Source organism: Sinohyriopsis cumingii, chromosome 13 (assembly GCF_028554795.1).
Source record: "Sinohyriopsis cumingii isolate HCF-2022 chromosome 13, ASM2855479v2, whole genome shotgun sequence".
In the NCBI taxonomy this organism is placed as follows: Eukaryota; Metazoa; Mollusca; class Bivalvia; order Unionida; family Unionidae; genus Sinohyriopsis; species Sinohyriopsis cumingii.
The window spans coordinates 59,033,744-59,061,488 of NC_142973.1; the positions used below are offsets into that span (position 1 = coordinate 59,033,744).

Sequence of the window (27,745 nt, forward strand, 5' to 3'; positions counted from 1 at the left end):
GGGCGATATGTCTTCTAACGAAAGTCTGTGAAATTATATCCGAACTTTTTGAAACCAGAGTTTGCAGAGCACTGACCCCACTCTTTTCCATAGTTGTTTGGGCCGTTTTTTTAACATCGCTTTTGATTTATGGCCATTAGAAGTGAGTTAAGATCTTGTGCTAAGTTTTATTGATCCCTAAATGACCAGCCAATGGAGTTTCATCGGCCAGACTAAGTATTTCCTGTCGACATCAGCAGGTACATCGGGAGGTCTCGTTTTCTCATAAGAATTCCTTTTTTAATGAAATAACAGTAGCTTCAGTTTCACTAATGGCCTTCTGAAACAAGCAGGACATCTCAGGATCTTTTTCCTGTTCGACGACAAGTGATTGTCGTTTATCACCCTGATTAGAATAAAGAGAACGAGTCGTTAAAAGAGAATCATCGTGATCAATACCTTCTGATTGATCTAAACAAGGAGTGAAAGTGACCTCATCAAAAGCATGACCAATACATGTGTCAACTAAAGGAATAATTTCCTTATCAACATCATTTGCAAATGTTTTCTTTGCCATAGCTCTGGTAACTACACAAGCTGGAAATCCATCAGGGACTTCTTATTCAATTGGATCGACTTTATGATCCAAGCAATGCTTGTCAGTTACAAGTGGATTAAGCACAACCATATCTACAGCTAGGTCGTTGCCTAGTAATAAATGAATGCCCTCAACGTGGTAAAACAGAGACTGTTCCGACTCTCACAGGTCTTGAGACTAAGTCTGATGCCAAATTTACACAATGGAGAGGAACATTAACAAAGCCGCACTCTACTAAATGAATAAGAACACTCTTATTAGAAGAAGACTTCTCAGAAAAAGGCTAAGTACCTGACAATAAAAGACTCTGAGAAACTCCTGTGTCCCAAAACTTTTTAATATGGATAGGATTGGCCGAATCACCCATGAGTGTTAGAAAATTCTTCGATATGAATGGTTCATAATTCTCTATAATCGAATCAGACTGGGGTTTATTAGACCCAACCAATGTATTTCTTTCAATACTTGACCGTGACCGTGACCTCTTCGAAATAAAAGCATTTGGAATAGGTCTGTCTTGATTCTGATGCATATTTTTCAATTTGTAGCAATCAGAAATAACGCGTCCTTTTTCTTGCAATAGGTACACGTAGGAAGAGGCAAGGATCTTGAATCAAGCTTCTCTGAAGTTTGATTTTTAGAAGTTGTGCCAGTTTGAGTTTTAGAAGGGCTTGAATTAGGCTGAAATAATTTTCTGCCAAAAGACTGTTGTGTAGAAGTCTTATTTACAAAAGAAACTTTATGAGTTAAAGAATACTCATCAGCAGCACCAGCAGCATTTTCCAAGGTTTCGATCTTATGCTCGTCAAGTCTTAAGTCTTAATGTCCCTATGGACACAGTTTTTGGAATCATCAAGTAATACATGTTGTTTGAAACTTTCATCATAATCTCGTTCAACTTTCTTAGCTAAGCATCATGTATCAAACGACTGCTTTTTTCTCTAGCAAATTCGACATGAGTTTGTCCAGCATCTTTGCTATAGTTTCTGAATTGTTGCCGATAAACTCATGGACCCTATGGATGCATTCTTTAACCACATTATAGTTACCACTTTTGTGAACTGACAGTGAATTGTAAATATCACTAACTTTACCAGTAAATACATATTATAATAACAGAGTCCAATGCTTCCTTGCCCATTTCAAATTTTTCCGCAATTTTTTCAAAACGAGGAAAATATTTGTCTACTTCTTTTTCTCTAAAAGGGGGCACTAACCTAATACTCTTTGTAACATCAAAACTTGAATTTGTATCTAAAGTAGGAATGTGCTTTTCACTTGCCAGCTTCATTTTGTAATTCTAAACTGATATTCCCTGTCTTCCGTCTCTCTTTGCATCTGTATCTCTCTCCTCTTTCTCCGATTGTAACTGCATTTGTTTCTCTCTATCCTGTAACTTCATTTCGTCTTTCTGTAACTGCATTTGTATCTGTTTCTATTCTTTCTGTAATAACATTTGTTCTTTCTCTTTCTCCAATTGCAAATGCATTTGTTTCTCATTTTATCTTTCTGAAGTTCCATCTTCCTTCTATCTTGTATTTAATTTTAATTCCTTTACTTTTATGTCAGAGTCTAATACAGACTTAGTGATTGAAACCAAATAATTTTATCCAAAACATTCTTTTCCACCAAGTACTGGACAAAAATATTTTTTATTTCTTGCTTCGTTAAGGAAGCTTTTGCCTCAGAAAGATCATATTTTCTGGCAAGTTGAATCAATTCATCTTTTTTCAAACGGTCTAATTGTTCCTTGGTAGGATTTGAAAGAAAGATTTCCACTTTTGGTGACATTGTTTAAAAAAGCCTGATGATTACAACAAAGATTTCAAAAATGTAAAATAATACTTGGAATTTAAAAAAAATTAAAAACCTAGAGGCATTCAAATTTAACAAACAAAGCTTCCTGAAATATTTTAGCCACAAATCATATACCCCAAGGACGAGCAACCCAATTATCTTTGTTACGTCAAGGCTTTTACAAAACGCAACAAAAAAGAGTGAAGGTAACAAGCTTTGTTAAATGTAACAAATAATTTGTTTCCCTAGAATAACAGGGTAAAAATAAAAAAATAAAAAAAAAGGACAACGGTTTTACGAATCAAATCCAAAATTAATCCAAGAATTATCCAAGAACTAAAAAATAGAAGCCCTAGTAATAAAATGGTTCTAAATGAATCTGAGTTGGGTCCTGATAAAAAATCCATGATGGAGGACGATGACGTATGCGATATTCAGTGTTGTCCTGATGTGTCAACAATTCCTTGTTGAACCACAGAAAATAATATTCCAGTTTTGAATTCCGAATAAGATTTGAATAAATGTCTTAGTCCAATAATTCTGTATGAGTACTTAAATTAATATTTCCATAAAATTGAATTTCAACTTAAATTGGTCACAACAAAGCACCTTTAAGTGTCAATGGTTTATAGCCCAACTGACTAAATTCTCTATAGAAAATAGTTATACACTAATTTAAGACGTGAAACAGATTCCCATATGAGGGTCACATGACCATGTTTCTAGAACACGATAGAAGCTTTTTACATGCCTAATATCACGTACTCCTACTATGGCCTCGACTAAAACCAATGATTTTTACTCTGGGACAGAATTTTAAAAAAGTTTTAGAAAAACTTGTTTACTGCAACTCACTGATTTCTGAATCAAGGTCAGGAACTAGGTCAGCATTAGATACAAAGTTTCTATTATTAGTGTTCTCGAAAAACAATCAGGTCAAACAGAACTGAATTTCTGGAAAATGTCAAATATAGTAAATAAAATTACATTACAATAGCATGTAATGGAATATAAAAAAATTTAGAACTAAGAAACAAACAATTAAATTAAATCAAATATGCATAACAATACGTGTTATCGTTATTTTCATATGTCATTTATGATTAATGAATGAGTAGAAATTAGTCATTGATCTATAGGCATGCAGTTGTTAGAATGTTTATATAGTGGTATTATTGCGCCATGGGCGAATCACAATTTGATATACCAGTATTATTGGTATATCAATTTGCTTTATACCAACACTTTAAATGCCATGTTATTTTTAATATATATATATATATATATATATATATATATATATATATATATATATATATATATATATATATATATATATATATATATATATATATAAACGAGATCATTTCTTCATTAAGATTTAATATTAGGTACATGTAACGTATTTCACGTAAACGAGAACGAAATGCTATAATTGTCGCATTAAAGATCAAGAAATCAACTCATGATATGCAAGCGTTATGTGAAGACGTTTTAATAATGATCTGCCCAAGGTCAGTGTATCACAGGGCGGAAAAGCAACTCAGTTTTAATTTATCTGGCGGTAATGAAAAAGTTACTTAAGCGCATGGGTTGTTTATCTTCCCTTATGAAGTGCCTGTACAATCCAAGCGCATTTTTGTTCTGCTGCTTTTATTGGAGACGAGGTATTGTAGATCCTGTCTGGTAATGCGAACCAAAAAAGGTATAGAGTGGCCTGCCGTATATAGTATAATATGACTCATCCACGCAGATATTTAGAATCTGTTTGAAGAATAGATTCCGGATATGGTTCCAACATTGACACTGAAGAGACAGAACATAGAGAGCCAATATTAGTGTATTCTCTCTCTCTCTCTCTCTCTCTCACCCCAGTGGCAGCCGGAATAAATGGATATCCCTATGGGGGGTTAACATCAGTGTTTCTTGGAGTTAGAGTACGAAAGAACTCTCGAGTTTCAAAAAGAGAAGTGAAACAAAACAAACGCCGAGTTATGATAATATTGTATCGTGTCTTGATTAGTGTAAAACGAGCATGATAGTACGTTTTGACACTATGAACACCTATTTTGAAAGGTCTATAGTTATTGTTCTAGTACTTACGTTTCATGTATCGAGCAGTTCTTTTCCGGGTAATTAGTGGGTTCTCTAAGGCACAACACACCTACTTTAGCGGTACATATTGCGTAGGCTGATACCGCATGAAGTGCATATAACTAGCTAAATAAATTTAGAAGCCCCCACATAAAAACCCATAACATATCATTCAATTTATAAAAATATTAATAAATAATTCACTTACGAAACACCTATCAAAAACTAAGGAAACCGCAGAATCGGATGTCCTAGATGTCCTTAACGAACCGTGTAATCGGCTAGGACTCCCTTCTCTTGCTAAATAAAGTATAAATAACATTCAATCTCTAAAAACATTAATAAATAAATAACTTAAAGAGGCAATATCTAAAAACTTATAAATAACATAACGTAGGAAGTACACCCTAAACACCTCGACTAGTAATACCATAATAACCTTGAAAATCTCTCTTCATACATGATTTCTACTAACAACCTCTATAAACAACATATAACACACACACACCCTTTTAGAACATTCTGAAGAAAAAAAAAACAGATAAAAAAAAACAGATTAAAAAAAACCAAAAAAACCCCCAAGAAACACCAGGCAAATGCAACAAGAAACTAGCGATGTGAAGCAACCAGGACCGTTCCCGAGCTCTCCTTCCCACTAATGACAGCCAACCATTCAACTGTAAGGGACATTTATGGACCCACCGATTGAAGCCAAACTGTCAGGGTTCCTTGAACCCATAAAAATCTGGGGGAGGTGGCACCATTCCCTTCCCCAGGAACAACTAGCAGGCTGCGGTGCAGTCAGAAAAAAAGTGGCACATGCACAATTGTGCGCACGCCACTATAATTAAACTCAACAACAACAAGTGCATATACGTCATAACGATCGAAGGTGATGAAAGTAAATTGTATGATATTCAAACATCGATTAAGGTAGGTGAACGTGAGATCACTGCTTGCTGTAAGAGTCATTTGCTATATCAGCTAGGTAAGTAAATATTTGATAATGATAAACTCGAGAAATGCACTTTCATGCTAAGAATTCCGGTTTCTCGTACCAGATCTGATGTACTTATGAAGTTCATTGATTGATCCATTCAGTATTTATTTTAATAGAAAATGATGATTTGTCCCTTATAGATGCTTATAATGTAGTTTTCTCTTAACATGGAAAACAATTTGTATATCAAGATATTAATGTTGCATGTATTTTGAGCTTATTCATTGCAATTTGTCCTTTGATATCAAATTTTGAGCCTTTTCGTTGTAATATGACCTTTGGAGGTCATTACAGGTAAGATAAGTTTGAGGTTTTACATTGTACTTTGTCCTTTGGATGTCAATATATGTATGACAGATTTGAGGTTTTGCACTGTAATTTGTCCATGCATGTCAATACATTTATGACAGGTTTGAAATTTTATATTGTAATTTGTCCTTTAGATGACGTTATATGTATAAAAGGTTTGAGATTTTGCATTGTAAATTGTAATTTGTGTGTCAAAATATGTATGACAGACTTGATTTATGAACACTTATAAAGTTGATGTTGCACTAATGTCGCACAAGTTGCAAATTGAAAGCGAACAGCAAACACTCTTCATTTAGAATACAGTATATTACCTACCGGTACGAACTTCAGAAATGTAAAGATACACTGAGATAATGACTAAATTCAAAAATGGGGCTTTTTTCTGAATGACATTTTATAAGTAGCTGAATTTGAAGACAAAAAAGTTACAATTTGAAAGAAACCCACCAAAACCTCCCTGTAAGATTAAAATATTTTACATCAAAAGGCGATCCGTATTTCCAGCTTTGTGACTTAATATAAAATACATGTAGCCTGTTTGACGTACGACAACCATATGATATAATTGTCACATTAAAGATCAAGAATTCAACTAATGATATGCAAGTATTATGAAAAGGTATTTAAGTAATAATGATACACCCAAGGTCATTGTATCATAGGTACAAAATCAAGCTGTTTTAGTACTAATTACCTACCCAAGGTTAATGTATCACAGGGTACAAAATCAAGCTGATTTAGTACTAATTACCTACCCAAGGTCATTGTATCACAGGGAGAAAAAATAAGGCAAATAGGTTGAATTTATCTGGGGGTATGGAAAAGTTAATGAGCCGCAATGTGTTGTTAAAGTTCCCTTGGTTAAGTGCCTATCTAATCCATTGTGCATTTTTTGTTATTACTGGAGACCGTTTTATCACCAGATATTGTAATTCGAACTTTAAAATATAGGATGGCTTACCACACACACACACACACACACACACACACACACACACACACATATATATATATATATATATATATATATATATATATATATATATGCATGCATACATACATACATACATACATACACGTGTATATCCAGACAGATTTCGTCTCACCAGTAAATTTGATATGGTGCATAACTAATTCAGTCACTGATATCGGAGAGATAGAGCAGCTCGGATGGAGAATATCGGAATCAAGTATACTGACGATGTTAGTTTATTCTTTCCCTCAGTCTCTCTCTACAGTGGCAACTGGGAAAATGGACAGTAGGATTCAGGTTAACAACAGCTTTTCTTGTAAGGCTGGATATCACACACAATTTTGTCCTGCGGTATACATTGATGTTTCTGAACATTCCGCGATATGTACCGCTGCTCTGATCCAACGCAAAATAACACCATATTATCTCCATTATTTGAAGAAGAAAGTAACTATCTTGAGATAAAACAAAATAAAATATCTCAGCTCAAAAAAAAAATCGCAGCTCCCCCCCCCCCCCGCGACCAATTAAATGGTCAGTACCTTATAGCAGATGAATTTCCTATCAATATATTATTTGTTGTACAAATTCGCTAAAGGTGTATATTTCATTTTCTAATTTCATCGTGCAATGGAGTAGTTTGATAGGTCAGCGAACATCCATCTTTATTGTCTTTCCTATTATAAGGCACTTAATTTCAATATATGTATCATTTTGATAAACCAGATATACATATCGACGATTAAATAACATGATGTTGACAAATGTTTGTTAGCGAAGCAAAATGGTGGCGCTAAGTGCGCGCGTTGCATTGTATTTGCGTACACAATCGTGACGCCCGTGTAAACAGCCCATATCAAGTATGGTCTAGTGAAAAGGGACATATAGATCTTGTACTTTATACCTGAGTGATACGTTACATCAATTGCCATCAGTATCTGAACATAGCCAGCAATTCGATTTCGGAAAAGGGGCACCGATATAATGACATGAATATACGTGTATATGTTATTGTTCTTACTAAAACGCTGTACTGAACACTAAATTTGACCATCCCATTACATACGAGCATTCCAATATCCGATTGCAGGGATGGTTAAGTGGAAGGTGATAGTTTCGTAAATTGGCCCCTGTCAATTATTTTAACTTAAGGCTATGGTGCGACTTATTTGGATATTATTGCGCATTAATTAAAGATATGGATATATTTGTGATTTCGGTGGTTTTTTATTGTGTTGTTCTTGTAGTTAATGTAAGGCATGCAAAACTTCCATTGTATGTTAACAGTCAAATACCATTAGTCGACTGGGAAGAAACTATGCCACCCACAGCAGGATATATAAATCGAGTCCATCATGCCACCCACAGCAGGAGATATAAATCGAGTCCATCATGACACCCACAGGAGGAGATATAGATCGAGTCCATCATGACACCCACAGCAGGAGATATAAATCGAGCCCATCATGACACCCACAGCAGGAGATATAAATCGAGTCCATCATGACACCCACAGCAGGATATATAAATCGAGTCAATCATGACACCCACAGCAGGAGATATAAATCGAGTCAATCATGACACCCACAGCAGGATATATAAATCGAGTCAATCATGACACCCACAGCAGGAGATATAAATCGTGTCAATCATGACACCCACAGCAGGAGATATAAATCGAGTCCATCATGACACCCACAGCAGGATATATAAATCGAGTCAATCATGACACCCACAGCAGGAGATATAAATCGAGTCAATCATGACACTCACAGCAGGAGATATAAATCGAGTCAATCATGACACCCTCAGCAGGAGATATAAATCGAGTCCATCATGACACCCACAGCAGGAGATATAAATCGAGTCAATCATGACACCCACAGCAGGATATATAAATCGAGTCCATCATGACACCCACAGCAGGAGATATAAATCGAGTCCATCATGACACCCACAGCAGGAGATATAAATCGAGTCCATCATGACACCCACAGCAGGAGATATAAATCGAGTCCATCATGACACCCACAGCAGGAGATATAAATCGAGTCCATCATGACACCAAAGCAAACTATGGGACAATGAAGTTCTAATAGGAGGGAAATCTCTAACAATTGCACACATATCCTTTTGCATTCACAGCACAAATTTTACTTATTTCTTTTCTTTACTAACTTCTTTTATTCTGAGTAATACTCGGAATCAACTCACTTCTGACTGCAAACGAGTTGTGTCCAAATTCTAGCAAAGAAATTGCTTCTTTGCAACGGAAGTTTTCTTCAACTCATTTAATTTCATACATTTTGAATGCTTTCCATTTCACTGCTGAATTTTAGCAATGACCTCTGGGAAAAAATTGGAAATAAATTCAACAGAGTAGTAGTTGCCACTCTGTAGTGTTTGACTTCTTTGCAAAGCAAAAAGTGAAAGTCAATGTTTACTCACAAATATATTAGTCACGTGTGTTTCAATGAAACACCTTTAAGCAAAGCTTTACTGTTACATAACTGTTTGTAGACCGCTCTGGTGGACTGAGTCGTTAGAGCGTCCGCTTTGGTCGCAGGTAGAAGCGGGTTCGAATCTATTTTGAAACCAGGTTAGAGGGTGAAGGGGAAGAGCAGAGGCTCGTCGAGTATCCACCCCGGGCTGTCAGCGTAGAGATTTCGGTGACATACAAAACTGCGCGAGAAAAGCAGACATTTTAACAGCCCTAGAAGCAAAAGGTTACAAGTTAGAAGGGGGCCCCGAGTGGCCGAGTGGTCTAAAGCGCTCTCCGTTACGGATCACTGCCATCTCACCTCTGTCTGCGTGGGTTCGAGTCTCGGATTCGGCTAATGTGGGTATGTGAGAAAGCTTGGCAGTAGCTTCTCGTGGGTCGGTGGTTCTTTCCGGGTTTTTCCCGGGTTCTTCCTCCACCATTAATCCTGGCCGCCATGTATAGCCTATCGTTTGCTGAAAAATGGCGTTAAACCCTACAACAACAACAAGAAGTTAGAAAAAGTAGAGAGGCTCTCCAAAATGGCTTAGGGGAAAAAGACACAGGAAAGATAAAACCATCAAGATAGCAAGATATGCTCTGGTATGGAGCCAAGTAATAAAGAAACGCATGTAGCCCCCATAGGGGCAGAGCACAAACATTTAACACAAAACAATTACTATGTCTCACAAATGTGTCCTTAATGAAGAAAATCCCCAAACTGATTCGGGGAAACATCCCATGAGGATAGAGACGCCATCACATCAGACAAGGAGAAAACAGATTTGATTCGTATCACTCCATTAACATCTACACCACTTCACTTAATACGAAAGAGAAAGAAATCAAACTCCGGGGAATGGCTCCAAGGGGCTGGGGGAGGACGAAACCCAGAATAAAGGATGCATAGAAAAGCTCCTACGACAAAGATCCCCATGCAAAAGATCACCACAGTGAGGTACACAGTAAAAAGAAAACAAATATGGGACAAGGACAGGACAAGGACATGAATAGCAACGCACAGATTGAACGACTAACGGATAGCTTTAATGATCACGATGAAAGTAACGATAGCGAATAATGACGACAGAAAATGATAACCAAAGTATGGACAAAAAAAGCGACGATAACAAGTAAAATGCCACGGCCGAATATGACCATGAAAAATATATATATTAATCGATTTTAACAAATAATTAAGAAGTAAGAAAAGAACAAATATTGTATGTGAATACCGTATCACAAAAAAGGAAGGATCAAACTTCCGAAAAACAAGTATTAGCTTGAACGGCATAAATGAAGAAAAGCTAAAAAATATTCTTAGCAAACAAGAATATAATATAATTATACAGCAGGGAACCCACAAAATTGACAATGGAACGAAAGCAGTAACGGAGGAGAAATTCATGATATAGTCTTGACAAATAATAATAGAGGAGAAAAACGCACTGGCGATAAGATTCTCCTTTTAAAAAATCCCTCACCATTACAATGGAAGACTTTCAGCCTGGGAGAATACGTTACGGGTAGACTATTACACATAACATTTAACGATTGGCACTATGTAAACCTTCGAAATATAATGGAAGAAAAAAAATAATGGGAAAAATAACGGTCTATATACAAAATTACTCAATTAAAATTTTTAAAATGCAAGTTGGTGGGATTTCAATTAACTAGAAGATGAGATAGAAGTATAGGATTAGCAGTAAGGACAACCTACTGAGATTAACAATTTTTAAATCTTTCACCAACAGTAACCTAAATGACAGCTGCAAAAGACAAATTCTACTTATGAGGGAATTTACACATGAATACAGGACAAAATGAGGGAAGCAGACTACATCTCAGATGTAACATATAAATATGTTCAAGAATTCACTATAATAAAACAGGGCAAATTGCAGACCACAACATCATATCTCTTGAAATTAAAATAAAAGGGAGAGAGATATTGGGGATGGGGGCATGGAAACTTAATTGCACGATCTTTGCTGAGCAAGAATACAGAATTACATAATAAAGGAAACTCTAATAAGATTTATGGAAAACGAATATCATAACATTCGGCAGGAGTAGGAAATATTTTAAAATAATATAGCAAAAGTATACTGCAGAAGCAGAAGGGAACGGACGAAAAAGAAGAAATACGAACAACTGAAAATGATAAATGAACACAGTGCAAACGGGGATCATAATTCAAAATGTAAAATTAGAATTGGGGAAAATGCATGAAGAGGAAACCTACGGTATAAAAATAATGGCGGGGAAATTTGAAGAAATTTGTGAGAAAACCAAGAGGATGATTTAAGAGCGGGAGTTAAGACGGGGTAAGGAGAAAAAACATGAACAAAATAAAAGTAGGAGATACAGTATGTAATGTGAAAAAATGATGTAATGAAACAAATACAATTATATTATAAAGAGTTATACACTTCAGAGACGTAAATACAGAAGAGACTGCAAGGGTAAAAAGTTTAAAATGTAAGTGCTCTCGTAGCACATTTTGTCGTGGTTAACGTGGCACGTAACAATTAATATTTTGATTTATGGGCTAGCCTAGCAATAAATCTCTGCCTGCGAAGGATGGGTTATGCTCTGGTATGAGGGAATATTTAGATATTGCATTAGGACCCGCTGGGATAACTGTCCGACAGATATGTTTACTTTGGTTTAAGTAGAGGAAAGTGTAAAAGTAGAGACAAGCCAGAGACAATTTGTGCCATTTGGAAATAAGTGTCATAAATATGTTTTTCCAGACTAGTTAATAATATGAGCGGAGTAGTAGAGGAAATTATTCTAACTTCAATTGGCGTGGTAAATATTTGTCGGTTAGATAAAGCCAATCCTGACTGGATAAACTCAGTGAGGAGGTTCTGTTTCCAAGACGAAATTCAAGTTATTAAGTTTATTCCCTCAAGACAGTAGTCAGTTGCTGCGGGAAGGCAAGACCTTGACACCGAACTCGGTAGAAAGTAATTTTCTCCATAAATTGTCAAAGGGAGTGGTGTCTGGAAAGTTAAGGACATCGGAAAAAGATATTCTGCTTCAAAGAAAATGGAGCTAGTCTCGGAAAAGGACACGGTACGATCTCAATCACCTGCAATATGTTCATTGATATACGTTTCTAATTATTGGTTGAATTTATTCATTTTAAATGCATGCTTAACTTTTACTTGAGTTGGTAAGTTACTTCTGATACAAATGGTACAAATATCTTTCAGTTGATGCCACTAAAACACTTTTATGTTCATTAGTACTTTCAAGACTGGACTATTGTAACTCAATTCTGTCTAGTTCATCTCAATATCTACTCCAGAAACTTCAAAAAGTTCAAAACATAGCTGCTCGGATCATACTTAGAGTACCACAATCAGAGCACACCTCCCTGCTGCTCTGTACCCTACACTGGCTATCCATTCGATCCAGAATCAAACACAAAATTTGTTCTCTGTGCTACGTTTCAATGACGGACTCTAATCCAACATATCTATCCGACCTCACCCATGTGTACACACCAGCAAGATACTTACGCTCCTCTTCTGACAATCGTATACTCATTATTCCCACTGTGAAAACAAAGTCATATGGACAGCGTTCTTTTGCATACCAGGGCCCAGCAACGCGGAATGAATAGCCCACTGAACTTAGACACAAAGACACAGTGATCCCATTCAAGAGTGCTCTCAAAACTCACTTATTTCGACTGCAAGAACAAACTTAAAGACCTAATAATGTTTCCTACCTTAAATATTCTCAGCATGTTTTTTATGTTTTCTAATTTCATGGTGTTTGTTTTTGTAATCATATCATTATATGTTTTTTATCTTATAGGTGTTGTCTAATGTTGTAAAGCGCTTAGATCTTCTAAAGATTAGGCGCTATACAAAGTCCTCATTATTATTATTATTATTATTATGAATATGTGAGTTTATCTGTCTTAAATTATATGTATCATGTATGCTATGAACAAATTTACTGTATCTGGAAATGTTATGACAAGGAGCAAGTAACTAGCAAGTAACGTATTTAAGAGAAGACGTGAAATCTATTACTTTGTGTAGTTGTGATGTGAATTATTTTCAACCGAGAATCGATGATGTTAGCATTAGAAACGCATGTCCACCAACACCATTTGGTTAGTGACGCAATAACTTATCAAAGAGGTTTAGTTATGTCATGTTTCAAATCAGGATTGCGGCTAGCAGCTAGGTAAAGACATTCATTTATTATAATAGGGTTCCGTGTGTATTAGATTGATAACTGGCTATGTTAGCCTTAGTTTGTTGGTTACGAAAAGACGATATCTGACAGTAGTTAAGTGGGACGATTCAGCCTCAATGGGAATTAGCATTACAGACCCCCCTGGGACTGTTTAGCCTCAAGGGAAATTTAACATGGACGAAAAATCGTGGGACTGTTTAGCCTCAAGGGGAATTGAACATGGGAATATGGGAATAAACAGGGTGGGACTGTTAAGCCTCAAGGGGAATTGAACAATGGGAATATGGGAATAAACAGGGTGGGACTGTATAGCGTCAAGGGAAATTGAACATGGGAAAAATTGCTGGGTCACTCTAGGGACAAGGGGAATTGAACATGGGAATAGAGTGTGGGTCTGTCTAGGGACTAGGGGAATTTAACATATGGAAATTGAACATGGACGGGTCTGTATAGCGTCAAGGGGAATTGAACATGGTGGGATTGTCTAGGGACAATGATGGTAGAGGGTCAAACACAACAGAGACAGAAACATACATACACTAGTACAAGCGTGAGATTTATATATAAAGCATTACCAAGACCTGAAATCTTGCTGGGGTGTTCAAAAATTTGCATAATTGTAATGATGCTATAAATAGCTATAATCAAGGAAATGCTCAGCGACAAAATGGATGTGACTAAAAGTAACGCTAAAATGACGAAATTGTCCCAGAATTTAAAGGAAAATAAACATATCCCCGAAAATTAAGTTACAATGGTTTATAGTAAAATGGATAAAATTAGTAACTACTTACAATATCAACTTGTGTGACGATCGTGGATAAATACCTATGTATCTATAATCAGCTGAAATTCCTATGAAATCCCACTATCTATTTATAGCTCCAACTTGTGGGTTATTCCTTTGGAAAATCCCACTATCTTTTTATAGCCTCAGCTTGAGTGACGTTCCTGTTTATGAACTCTAGTATATATGTATAGCTACAACCTGTGGAAATCCCCAAGTCCATATTTATAGTCTCAAAATTTCCAGCGTCAGTGACGTCACTGTACTGAATACTAGGGGATAAATGGCAAGAGTGTTGCAAGTGGCTGACCTGAATACGCGCTACTGTAGGTAGGTAGGTAGGTAGAGTGTATCTGATAGGGATAAAGTGAGTTTTATAGGGACAAACAGAGACCAATACACACACACACACACACACACACACACAACGTACGCGAGCAGACACACGCACACACACACACGCACACACACACACACACACACACACATACAGAGGGAAGAGGAATAAACAAACCCCAAATATACTATCAACACAGAAGGGAGATAATACAAACCCCAAATAAACTATCCACACAAACGTACGCGAACGCATACAAACCCCAAATATACAATCCATACAAACGTACGCGAACGCATACAAACCCCAAATATACTATCCACACAACGTCGCTAACGCATACAAACCCCAAATATACTATCCACACTCGGGAGGAAGAACAAAAAACAACCAAGTATACGATCTACACAACGTACGCGAACACACACACACACACACACACACACACACCACACACACACACACACACACAGAGGGAAGAAGAAAACCATTATACACTATCCACACGGAGTGAAGAAATAACCCTTTATATATACTATCAACAGAGAGTGAAGAAAATAACCCATTATATTCCATCAACACAGAGTGAAGAAGAAAAAGTTTTTTGAAAGCACCTAAGCCCTCACCTGCAATGACCAACTCTGCCAAACACCTACACCCCACCCCCCACTCCCAACACTACAAAACCCATTTAACCCGTTATTTTATGGCATCAGTGTGTGATTTAGGAAACATCAAGACACAAAATGATGGATGAATAGACTGACTATTGTTTACGGACTTGCATGCCTAAAGAGCGTGCGTGAAGGAAAACATCCTTCCATTTCAATTCTAACTAAAACATGATCCAGAGAGATAGAGAGAGGTGAAAGAGCACAATTTCATAAAGTGTGAGTAAAAACAAAACACGCCATCCTTATTATACAATGTCAAGACCAAGAGACACTTACGTTTTCTTTCTGGTCTATTCTCTTTTAGAAGGTAGTATGAAATTTCACATCAGGGCCAACGCATCGGCTCACATTGTCAATTTTTCCATTTCCATGTCTTTACTGGCACAAGTTCTTCATCATCTTCAAATTCTTCTTCTTCTTCTGAATCCCTCTTCTCTGTTTCGTCTTGTTTCTGTTTCTTCTCTTTTCTCGTAGGGCACTCTGAATTCCAGTGTCCTTTCTCCTGACAACGATATTAGGTATCTTGACTTTTGTCTCTCTTTCTTAGACGAAGCAGGTATTCTGGAGACAAATACCCATTTACCTTTGCAGATATAGCAAACTTCATTAGCACACACTTTCGTATGACTCTCATCAAATCAACGACCAAAAGAGTAAGTTTTGTTGCCACTTTCGCCTGTGAATTATGCTTTCGTATGACTTTTAGCAAATATTTGACCAGCAGGTCGATCTGTGCTGACTCTTCCATCTTCTTGATCGTTTGAGAGTGGAATGAATACTCTGACGCTAAGACACTCTCCTTATATACAGGGACCTGCTGCGTATGAAACCTAGTCAAATGTAATTTTGCAATAAGATGAAACGATTTCATTGAGGAAGTAAAAGGCAATGATGTACCGTATCGCCTCACACAAAACCTGAAGTATTAGCTCAGATCCGTGTCAGCGATTTCGAAGACGACATAACTGAGCTTTCATCAATGCTCTCCATTTATGCCACAAAACCACGAGTCCTGATTCACGCCAAAAGAAATTTCGTTCGGTCCAAAAAAAATAGTATCACATCTGAGAAACGCAAAAACGAACTTCCAGAAAACTGAGAACGACGGCTTACACCTACAACGTGAAATGTATGAGTTCAAGTAGTGCGTAAAACTTAGTCAAATTAAATTTTTATAGTCAAGACGAAACGATCTCTTTTCGAAGAAGAAAGCAGACACCAAGCGACAATGGCGATCCGTGTCACACAACACTTTTCAAAATGTATATGATCAGAGGTTTGTTCTAGCGATCTGCACGGTTAAATTAACTGTTGATGTATTTTGCAATAAGACGGACACAATTTCCATGGGATCGCCCATGGAACCATTGTTCGTGCATTAGTTTAATTTTTTAAAATATTTTTTTTTATATAAATCGCATATAGGATAGACCCAGTAAAGCATGGCCATTCTCGTCACTGTGTGAATAGCTACTCAATCAATTCGAAGCGAACGCGGTAAGAAAATAAGTATAGCCAATGAAATGGCTTACAACGGGTGATGCATTGTTTTGTTCTAGGACTGTGTGGCATAATAACCCCTATGTTCTTGCGTTGTTACCATTACAGTGCAGACAGACTGAAATGTGAACTTACGAGCCCTCTTTGTGTGTGTTATACCATTTCTTCTTACCACATCAAAATACTGAGCGTCACAATATTGGTTCGCGTTTTCAAGCTGACCATTTCTTTTATATCTCACTTAAACATTTTAACATAAACACTCACACTCACATCGGTAGAGTCAGAACAGACGTGTTACAGTATTGAGGGGCATGTTATCTTTTTTTTTTCAAACTAATAAATTTGGGGTTTGTATGAAGTAAAGAACCGAAAGTACAGTGAAACTCAAGGATGATGACCCAGTCTGTCTGTCTATTGATGCGTGTATTTACTTAAGAAGAAATATGACCTCTAAAACACAAAGAGATACGGCAAGCATGATTAGAATGAACATAACGATGTTTTCCTTCACGCCCGTGTAATTTAGAGTTTCAATCCTCTTTGAAGACAAACTTGGTCTCCTTTTGTAGGGCTTGAAATAATAAAAAACCTGAAAAAATCTTAAGCACTTTGCTATAGATAATTTCATCAACAGACTAAACAACATAAATACCGTTACAACACTAGAAAGCCTTAAATCTTCTATCAAAAAGAAATGCATCAAAAAATTAAAGATTAACGATAACTAACCAATCAAAACGAATTTAACAAAGGCAGTGACATGTGAAGAAATGTCTCTCACTTTGGAAAGGTAGGCGAATGTACTCTGTCATGCACCATCAACTTGAAAAAAAATTATAAACAGAGAGAAACCTGAATTCAAAATTCAGTTGTTTTTTTCTTCAAAATTGTTTCGTTTCTTTTTTCTTTTTTTGGAACAAATCTAAGCACTAATATAGAGTGGAAAAGGGAAAATGCACATACAAGCTTTGATATTTCTGAAAAAATGAGGGGATATTCCTAACGTTCATAACCACCTATGGACTTGGACTTGTCTGTGACTTATCCACAAAACAAGATGTACATAGTTCTGGTCAAGCTGCAAGTGTGTGCGTGTTTTTGAAAATGGTAAAAATTGGATATACAATTTTCTCGTGACACTTATAAAGTGAAGAGTCTGTGCAAGTGTCAAAAGCCAAAGTCATATAAGTTTTGTATTTTGTACGGCTTGTAAAGATTTCCACTTTAGAAATTGTGAAGTATCACAAGTTATTATCACAAACAGAAGTGGAACATAGGGGCTTGCAAGAAAGAAAATAACCCAGACAGTTGGTGTCATCAAGAGTGCTAGAGACGGTACCCGAACTTGCTTGCTTGCTTACTTGAATTAAAGTGATTTTCGCTCTAATGGAGCATATATCACTGGTTTAATAACGCACTGCGTGATTTTTAATTACTCCTGGGGAAGGAAAGAGAGCCTCATCTCCCAGGCTTTTATGTACTCACAGACTACTTTGAAATTTAGCCACTCAGGTGTAGGACTAACTAGTCCTTAACAACCTGACTGAAAGGCTTTAAACATGAGTGGGAATAGTCTCACCACACACTCATTTTTCTGTCCGAGCGTGGTAAAGGTGGAAAATGGTGCTCAAAAAGACAGCCATGGGTGTTAAGTACTCAACAAAACGCTAGTCCGTACTTATTTCAAATCAAGTCGTGTCAGCAGAAAAGACGACGTGTACGACATCAAAGGCATTGTCAAACGCAGAAACCGTAAAGTGGGCAAACGACGTGTCAAAGTAGTCAAAGTACGTTGGAAAGGATATCCACCCAGTTTTCATTCTTGCATCGACGCTTCGCACTATAAAAAGAAGTGACCATCATGCCCTTTCACACAGATTCAGCTACTGCGATCACTCCTTCACCCAATTCTTCTCTGCAAGATTTACAAACACAACCCTTGTGGGTGTGGTATGGAAAACGTGTGCCTAAAACGCAAATCGTCTTTTTCTGCCAAACCTTCGTGGTGTATTGTGTCATCGGTGCAGCCATTGCCAATCTGAGTTTGCAACAAGGAGACAAACACTTGTGGACCATTGTATTGAGTAGTTACTTCGGTTACCTGCTTCCTAATCCCTCCCTGAAATTCTCCTCGAACGGGAACAACGGGAACCTTGTGTCCAGTGTCAGTGCCAGTCACCACTCCAACAACAACCCCATTTTGGGCGGAGACACTCCTCTAACTTCCAGTCTGTCTGCACTGTAATGGTAACAACGCAAGAACATAGGGGTTATTATGCCACACAGTCCTAGAACAAAACAATGCATCACCCGTTGTAAGCCATTTCATTGGCTATACTTATTTTCTTACCGCGTTCATACACACATTGGCAAATGGATTACTATTTCTTTTCTAGAGATTGGGGTAGCCCTGAAAAGGGCTGTTTGTTTTTGAACTCCAGTGACACCTGGTTAATGATGGCACCTTCCAGGCCTGGCACCACACACACATCTTCTTCCCCAGTCTCCTTTTACTTTTTTTCTTGCGAGTGCAGAGGCGGGATGATTGGCTTCAGCACCCCAATCCTCTGTCTCTGGTATCTTGTAAGTCATCCTCTCTCCTATTTTCTTTTCCTCCTCTTCCCTCTGTCTTCTCTCCTCCTCTTCTTTCTTTATCCTTGCCTCTTCTACGATGGCCTCTGCAGCCAGCTCATTCACTATACTCCTGGCATATTCCAGGTGTACATGAAGTTCAAGCAGTTTTGCTAGTCTGGTGTTCATTCTCTTGATCAATCAACAAGGGTAGCTAGACTGCCGAGCGGTTTTCAATTTATGCTAAAAGCGCGGACGTGAAGGAAAACATCCCCTAAAACAAAATTTATATTACCTAGATCATGACCAAACAACGCGCAGACCTAAAAGAAACACTCACTCACTTTTTTTACTATCCATTACTATTTTAAAAATTTTCATTAAAAATAATATACTATCCACATACGCTGAGCAGCAATAAACAAACCCCAAATCTACTATTCCCACACGTTAGACATAAAAAACATGATCATTGTCTACTATCCACACAAACGTACGTAAGTGCTTACAAACACAAACACATACAATCACACCAGAAAAGAGTGAGTGTTTATATTCACACTACTCTACATACACACATTGGCAAATCCGTTGTTATTTCTTTTCTAGAGATTGGGGTAGCCCTGAAAAGGGCTGTTTTTTTGTGTGCGAAGTTGAATCTAGGGCGATCTTTTCGTTTCTAAGAATGAGACGTCCTCTGACGATAGACTTTTTGACGGTAGGTCTGCTTCTTTGCAAAGAGAAGAAGAACTCTTTGGTGTCGATACGACAATCGACAAAGCCTCTGTCAGGTTCAGGTTCCTGCTGTTGCTGTTGTTGCTGTTGCTGCTCTCTCTGCTGTTTCTGAAGTCTGTACTTCTCTGTCCATTTTTCTTTCTCCCTGTTCACTTCTTCTCTGAAGAGCTCTTCTATCAGGTCTTCAGTGACTTTTAACATTCTCACATTCTCTATCTCTTCTGGCTTCGGTATCAGTCTGTGTCTGACCCTATGCAAATTCACGTAGGCTTCGTTTAGCTTAGCTAGTTTGGAGCACATCTTCGTAGGAGGATGAGTCGGCAATGGATGGTTAGACTGGAAACTACCCCGGCTTTAAAGTCAAAGCGCGGACGTGAAGGAAAACATCCCTATACGGTTTTCGAGCCGGAACGTTCAGTGAGTGTCATGAGAGGGATAATAAGAAGTCAAAGAGCATGAATCAAGATTCCTATAGCCAAACAAACCACAAAGGCATTTCGTTTCAAAACACAACATTTTTTATTCAAAATCACTTAACACTAACAAACAACTTTAACATTTTTAACAATAATTAAACAATATAACATGAAACATTTTGCTTCAAATGACAAACATTTTTTTTCCAACTAACACATTATTTTGGACAAGGCTGACAACGTTGTGAATGAAATTGTGATTTCCACTGTTGGAAGTCATTAGGCCATTGATGGACACTACGTTTCCTAGCTTGAGACAAAAGATAAGCATAATGGTCACAAAACCATCGATCTACTTTCACATCGTTTCTAGAAGAAGAACGAGGATCAAAATGAGTCACTAAATGTTCTAAGGAATAACCCAGGCTGCAATGATGCAGAAAATACACACAATATCGTCCACACACTAAGGAATCTGTGCCTTGTAATTTCACATTATTGAATCGGGTGGTCTGAGCATTCCTTCTCATAAAGTCAATGATATCGTCTTCCAAAGGAGGCAATCCATACGAATCGAAATATTCCACACATCCTTCTTGAGGAAAGTAGACGGCTACCCGGTGGGTTCCTGGGAGATGACTGTCGTCCGTGTTGATCACATAAGCTAGATGGTTTTGAGGTTTGCGATGAGGGAGTTCATCTTTAGCACAGACGACAAGATTCCAAGAAGCCGTGTACGAACTGTGGTTCAAAAGGTAATAAAGTTCCCAGGTATCCATGTTTTGTGTGGCTTTTTCTTCTTCTTCACTTGTAATGATAAGTGATCAATTCGATCCTGACTTTTTGCTTGAAAATGTCTGACAAGTAAAAGGCGTTTAGATCCGACTTCTTACTCTGGTCAAAGAGAGATTCGATGCGACGGCACTCCAGAGACGTTAATGGAGGAGAAGAATGTTTATCCAAGCCTTTATACCAGATATTCGTCCAATTTTTCTTCTTGACTTAACATCAGACATTTGTCGTGTTGAATTTGACTGGGATGATCGTTGTGACATCCATAGCACTCTTCCTTGATCAATTCTTTCATTATATCTGCCAGGACTGTAGCAAAACAGGAGACTAAATGGGCTTCTTGTTCTGGCCATCTTGACTTCATCATGATAACTTCTTCGTCTTGGGATTCTTCTTCTTCTTCCACGGTCTCCTCACATTCCATCTTCAAAGTTTCTCCACTAGGTAAAGAGGGATAACAGTCTTCCATAGCTTCTAATAATCTAGAATGACTTCTCTCAAACTGTTGATTTCTATGGTATTGTCAAATTCTGCATACAGGATGACGTTCACTGTGTGATCTGGAGGTGGATTTGCAAACTGAAGTTCCACACGAATCTGACCCGATTTTATAGGGTGGAAATGTCCCTCGTCGCTGCCTTGGTCTGGAGTGAAATCAAAACCCCACAAAGCATAGCCTCCTGCATAATCGTCGTACGAAATACCGTGACTGGTGTTGGTTCCTAACTGTCCCGTGGCTTCGTACAGGGACAAGTACGATCTCAAATAATTCTTCGCGACACCAAAGTTAGGCTCAAAGGGTCGGGTACACAAGGTCTTGCCGTCGCGACTGACTTCGATCTTGGGCACACTGTAATGTTGAAACTCAAAAGGATTTTGATCGTGGGTTCCGATGAAGGCTGAATTCCTGACGATACCAACAATCAAACGCTTGGGTAACTGTCTTTGGAACAGATGATCTTCGATCATAGTTCGCTGTCCAGCGGGAATGGTGAACGTTTTCACTTCTACGCGTCGTATCGGATACTTGGCGGTCGTTCTGCTCAACGTCTGACTGACGTCGTTTCCAACTTTAGGTAACACTTCCACACGACGCACGTAAAGTCGGGCTTCTTGAATGATAGTTTTGTATTCATTGGCATGGGCCATCAAATGGAAAGCGGCACTGCTACGATTCAGTCTCAGACGGATATCCACCCCGTTCAGCAAATACTTTTCTTGTAACCACATGTCCAAATGCAAACGATCCATCAGTTCTAAACTTCGCCCTTGCAGAATGTTCTTACGACGGTCGTTAAACCCCACATTGTGAGGATTGTCATCTTCTATCAGGACTGTGTCGCTAAACGTGGCTACACCTGCCGTGTCAGGTTTCCATACCACGCAAGCATCCAGATGAGTATTTTTGACTTCTTTTCCGTACGTCAAGAGATTTTCCAGGTAGGCACGATATGGGTAAGTATCCATGCTGCTGCTGACCAGTTTGTTATTCAAGTACAAGTCCACTTCGCTGAACAAGGAATGCATGAAATTGTTGACAGGAACTACTCTAGCATCGCCCTCTGGATTGGTGTTGTCCGTTTTGATCACTTTCACTTTCAAATACAGGTAACTGCTATTCAGATCGATGTAATCTTCGGGTTGTCCTTTGATTTCAAACTCGATGGGAGCGGAATCCGTCAAAGAGGAGACGGGATGAAATTCCACCCACTGGGATTCTTGCATGGTCATCATCGTGGGTGGCATGGCAAACAGATCCAGTTCCGACTTGGAACAAGCGCAAGACTCTCGGTGCATCATTTTTTGTTCTTTCTCAATAATCGAAAACGTCTAAGTCTCGGACGGTTCTTCTTTTCTTTGCCTTTCTAGCTTTAGACGTGTGAAGTCTGGTGAAAGGGTGTTTTCTTCGTCGTCTCTTTCTGCCTTGTCCTTGCTGAATGCCTGACTCGGTAGCGTGCAGGGCATTTATAGGTGTTTCTCGTCGGCCCAAAAGGTCTTTGCCCGTTTGCAGCAAGACATTTTTGCCTGCCCTCATGAAGGCTTCTTTAGGATTTTGTTTGTCGATGATGACATTTTGGAGAAATTCTTTGCCTTGCGTCAGTGCGGCATCTTTCAAGGCGTGCAATCCACGTGTCACCATCGGTTTCAACACCGGGGCCACCGAACGAAAGGCCGATTTTAACATATCTCCTAAACCGTGTCCTCGCTGTCGAGTAACCCCTCGGTACACTGGATACATGACTTACGAGTCGTGAGAGAACTGTTTTCGAAAATGGAGTTTCACCGTGACTTTTCCTTTGGTGAATGGAATATTTTGTCCCAGATCTCCTTTTATAGCAATGTTGACCGTGTCCAAATACGACTTGCTGACAGGCAAATAGTGAGGATGTACAAATTCGCGGTGAACGTGGTAAGTGTTTCCACCTTCCTCGTCAGCGGCCGTGGCAGAATCCACTTTGAAAGGAATGACACGCAGTAACGGTACGGAGGTGTGTCCCACCACGTTATACTCCACTTCATCGGAGTACACAAACATCAAATTCAGTCCTTGGTTCAGTTCTATCGGGGCACGAAATAACTTGCTAAAAGACTCGTTGTCGTAAATGATTGGCAATTCGATTTTCTTGAGCATGGCCATTCTCATGTCCATGTCTCCGCCCAACATGTCAAAAAATTCAGGACAAAATAAAATGGACAGGATTTTACTCCCGTCAAATTTCGTCAAGAAGCGACGAGCTGCTTTCTGGTATTCCAGGGTGACACTTTTTTTTGACACTTTCCAAAGCTTTCATAAACACGACATTAAACCTGGAGGCTATGGTGCTCACCAAATGTTGACCACTAAAATAATAGCCTGGGGGAACGAACAAGTGATAGGTGGTGTACTTTTGATTTTGTGTGCCAGGGGTTTTTATGTTATACTTGCCATGGGTACAGTTGCATTTGCTCGTCATGAACTTCCACATCAAAAAGTTTTGATTGGGAAGGACATTGAGGACTTGGGTCGGGTGAATGATTTCTACTAAAGCCACTTCCCAATGGGCTTCGTGATCTAATGGGATGGTCTGAGGTAATTTGGCCGTGTAACAGCACAACGTGTTCTTGGGAAACACCTCCATGGAACTGTCACTGGGTAAGGTTAAGTAAAATTGGTTTTGGTGACTCATAATTCCAGAGTTCTGTGGCTGTCCGAGGGGTTACTGGACGTCAGAGGCGTGTCTCCGCCCAAAATGGGGTTGTTATTGTGGTTGTTATTGGAGTGGTGACTGACACTGGCACTGGACACAAGGTTCCCGTTGTTCTCGTTCGAGGAGAATTTCAGGGAGGGATTGGGAAGCAGGTAACCGATGCAGCTCATCAATAAAATGGTCCACAATTGTTTGTCTCCTTCTTGCAAACTTAAATTGGCGATCGCTGCCCCGATGACACAATACACCACGAAGATTTGGCAGAAAAAGACGATTTGCGTTATAGGCACACGTTCTCCACACCACACCCACAAAGGTTGTTTTTGTAAATCTTGCAGAGCAGAACTAGGTGAAGGAGTGGTCGACGTAGCTGCGTCTGTGTGAAAGGGCATGATGGTCACTTCTTTTTATAGTCGATGACTTGCGAAGCGTCGATCCAAGAATCAAAACATGGTGGATATCCTTTCCAACGTACTTTGACTTCTTTGACACGTCGTTTGCCCACTTTACGGGTTCTGCGTTCGAGAATGCTTTCGATGTCGTTCTTTTTTGGTGACACGTTGTAACTCGGGTAAGTAAAACGTTCCTTTGAGCACTTCTCCGTTCATGTCTTCCAATTTATAGACGGCAGGATGACGGCCATGCACTCGTCCAGTGACACGAAACAATTCGGTCGTCCAGTTAGGTAAGTAACCTTTGTCGAAAGTGCGTTTGGTTTTGCCAATGCGCCCCCAATCTCCTACGGTCAACACTCCACTTTTCTTGGGGGCAGCCCTCGTCGGGGACGTAACAAACAGGCGCTCAAACACCAACACTTCTTTCTCGGGAGTCACTTCTTGCGGGGCACGTCCGATGCTTCGATGGTAAGATTGGTTGTACGCTTGCACCAGGTGCGGTAAGATGTCGATGTACTTCAGAGTGTGGTGATGCGTAAAATATTTCCACATGCGTTCTTTCAAAGTGGGTCGAAAACGTTCCACGATGCTGGCTTTGGTTTCAGGATTCTCGGTGGTAAAAAAATGAATTTCACGTTTCTTTAATTCTTTTTGGAACGCTTGGTTCAGAAATTCGGTGCCTTTGTCCGTTTGCCATCGAAGAGGGTGACGACCACTTTGTTTCAACACTCGTTGCAGGGCTCGCACTAACTCACTGCTCGATTTGGAAGTCAAGGGTACGACCCAGGCAAATTTGGAAAAGACGTCTATGACACAAAACAAATATTTGTAGCCGCGATTGTAGCTAGCCAAATGAGAGACATCGGCTAAATCGGCTTGCCATTAATGATCGATGCCTTCCACTCGGGTGCGACTTCTGGAAAACTTGCGTCGAATGGGTTTGTGTAAAGTGTAAGTAGCTTGTTCTTGTAACCATCGTTGCACTTGAGGTAAACGGAGACTTTTCAGTCGAGTTTTGGCAGCACGATACAATTTTTGAACTCCTGCATAACCTGCAGGATGGGAGGGATCGTAGTAAATGCTGGCTAACACGTTTTCCATTTTTTTTTGTGTTTGTTTGTTAATAAGACACCCACTCTTGGAGGATGCTACTCTTTTTCTCTTCGGGTATTTTCTTGGATTGCAATGCTTTGCGTGTGCGACCGGCAATAGGTGTCGAGGAGGAGGATGTCTGAAGAGGGGATATCGGTTCTTGTTTCACTTCTGTCTTCACTTTCTTTTTCTTTTCTGATGAAGAAGGAGTGGCCATCATCTTTTTAATCCATCCAATTCTGGAGGTAGGTGGTGTTGTTAACTTGCGTACTTTTTCTGGTGGAGTTTGAAACCTTTCTTCTTCTTCTTCTCCTTTTTCTGTCTTGGTCACTGGTAGTGGTGATGGTGCTGGACTTTTCATCAAGGTCTTAAAATCTTTCAGAGTGGGAAGAGCTTTTTCGTCTGAGGCTTTCTGGTGAAAGAGTTGCAGTCGTTGCATGAGTTGCCCGTACTTTTGCGATTTTTCTGTTTCGGACAAATTTTGGCGATCCATCAAGGACTGCAATTCGTGTTGTAACTGGGACATCTCGCTCAAATGGGGATTGGGAGGTAAATGAGGGGTGCGTTGTTCTTGCCAACGATGGTATTCCATCCATCGTTTGTAAGGTACTAAAGCCAGTTTTCGTCCTTCCATGGGGTTGTCAGGGGTCGATTCTGAGATCTTGGGATTTCAGAGGGCTTTTTTATCTTGCTCCCACCAGTCCTCCCAACATGGTTCCCAGGAATCCTTTCAGCAATGGGCCTAACAAGAGGGGTAAAATGCCTCCACGTTGGACCAACATCTTCTTCTTTTGACGAATGGGAATTTTCTTTTGAACCATTTGGCGAAGAACGTGACGATCATTGTTTCTGGTGTTTGGACAAAGGGATCGTGCCTTTCAAGACGTTCAAACAACATTCGCACACGGTATCGATGACCTCTTTGGAGGCTGATTGAATGAGTTTTTTTCGTAGGGGTGGAGAAGCTTTGGACAGGACAGATAACATGTCCCCATGTTTGACTAAACGAGGAGGCAGTCCTTTCCTTTTCTTTCCTTGGGGTTGTTTAGAAGAGGGATGTTTTCTGGAGGGTGACATCTTTGAGTCTTCAGCACCAAAAACACTGATACCCCTACAGGCCTTTTTTTATACTGGAACGCGTCGCCACTGGTTGTCTTTACGGCGTATCAACTTCAGGACAGGCATGACACGTCGTGCAGGGGTACGTAATGGACTAAATCGAGACAGTTCTTGCTTGGACAAATCCAGTAAACTTTGTAACATGCCAGATCTTTCTTGAACTTTGATTTTGGGAGAAGGTACTTTGTGAGCAGCGGCCACTGCCACTAAATTGGAGGGTCCTGCCACTGGGGAAGTTCTTGGGGTTATCAACGGAGACGTTCTTGGTGTAATCAATGTCTCCAAGTACTCTTCAGTTCTTGGTGACATCAACGGGGAAGTGAATGAACCTGAGGCTACCGGAGACGCGGTCACCGCCTTTGCAGGTCGTGGTTTGCGAGTGTAAGGTTGCGTCCTGGCCGAAGTGCCTCTCTTGCGACTAGTTTTCTTCTGTGGACTTTTCTTTTTCTGGGGAATTTTTCTCTGTTTCTTTTTCTGGGGGCTTTTCTTTCTCCGGGGTGGTGACTGGTAAGAGTAGGGTCCCGCCACTGGAGAAGTTCTTGGAGACACGGGTCTCCTTGGGGACTTGACCTTGGCACCATGGCTCTTTTTCTTCTTCTTGGAGCTTCGTTTGACTTTTTTCTTGGGGAGAAGTTTGGGGGCATTAGGATCCCATCTTAAGAGAGAGCGAATGATGACCC

General features: G+C 39.2%; 1 protein-coding gene across 3 annotated transcripts in view; it reads right to left on the bottom strand.

Annotated features, from left to right (window-relative positions):
- LOC149785661 (uncharacterized) overlaps nt 1-27,745 on the bottom strand; it is a 75,300-nt gene that overhangs the window by 10,384 nt on the left and 37,171 nt on the right. Inside the window, exon 1 of one of the 3 annotated variants that reach the window (XR_016425432.1) lies at nt 4,677-5,329. The exons of 1 other annotated variant lie outside the window; for it this stretch is intronic. The gene's annotated coding sequence lies outside the window, so the exon portion shown is untranslated. Of the gene's footprint in view, nt 1-4,477; nt 4,567-4,676; nt 5,330-27,745 lie in introns of those variants that run through there. One more of the 3 variants, XR_016425434.1, reaches the window with a different exon arrangement.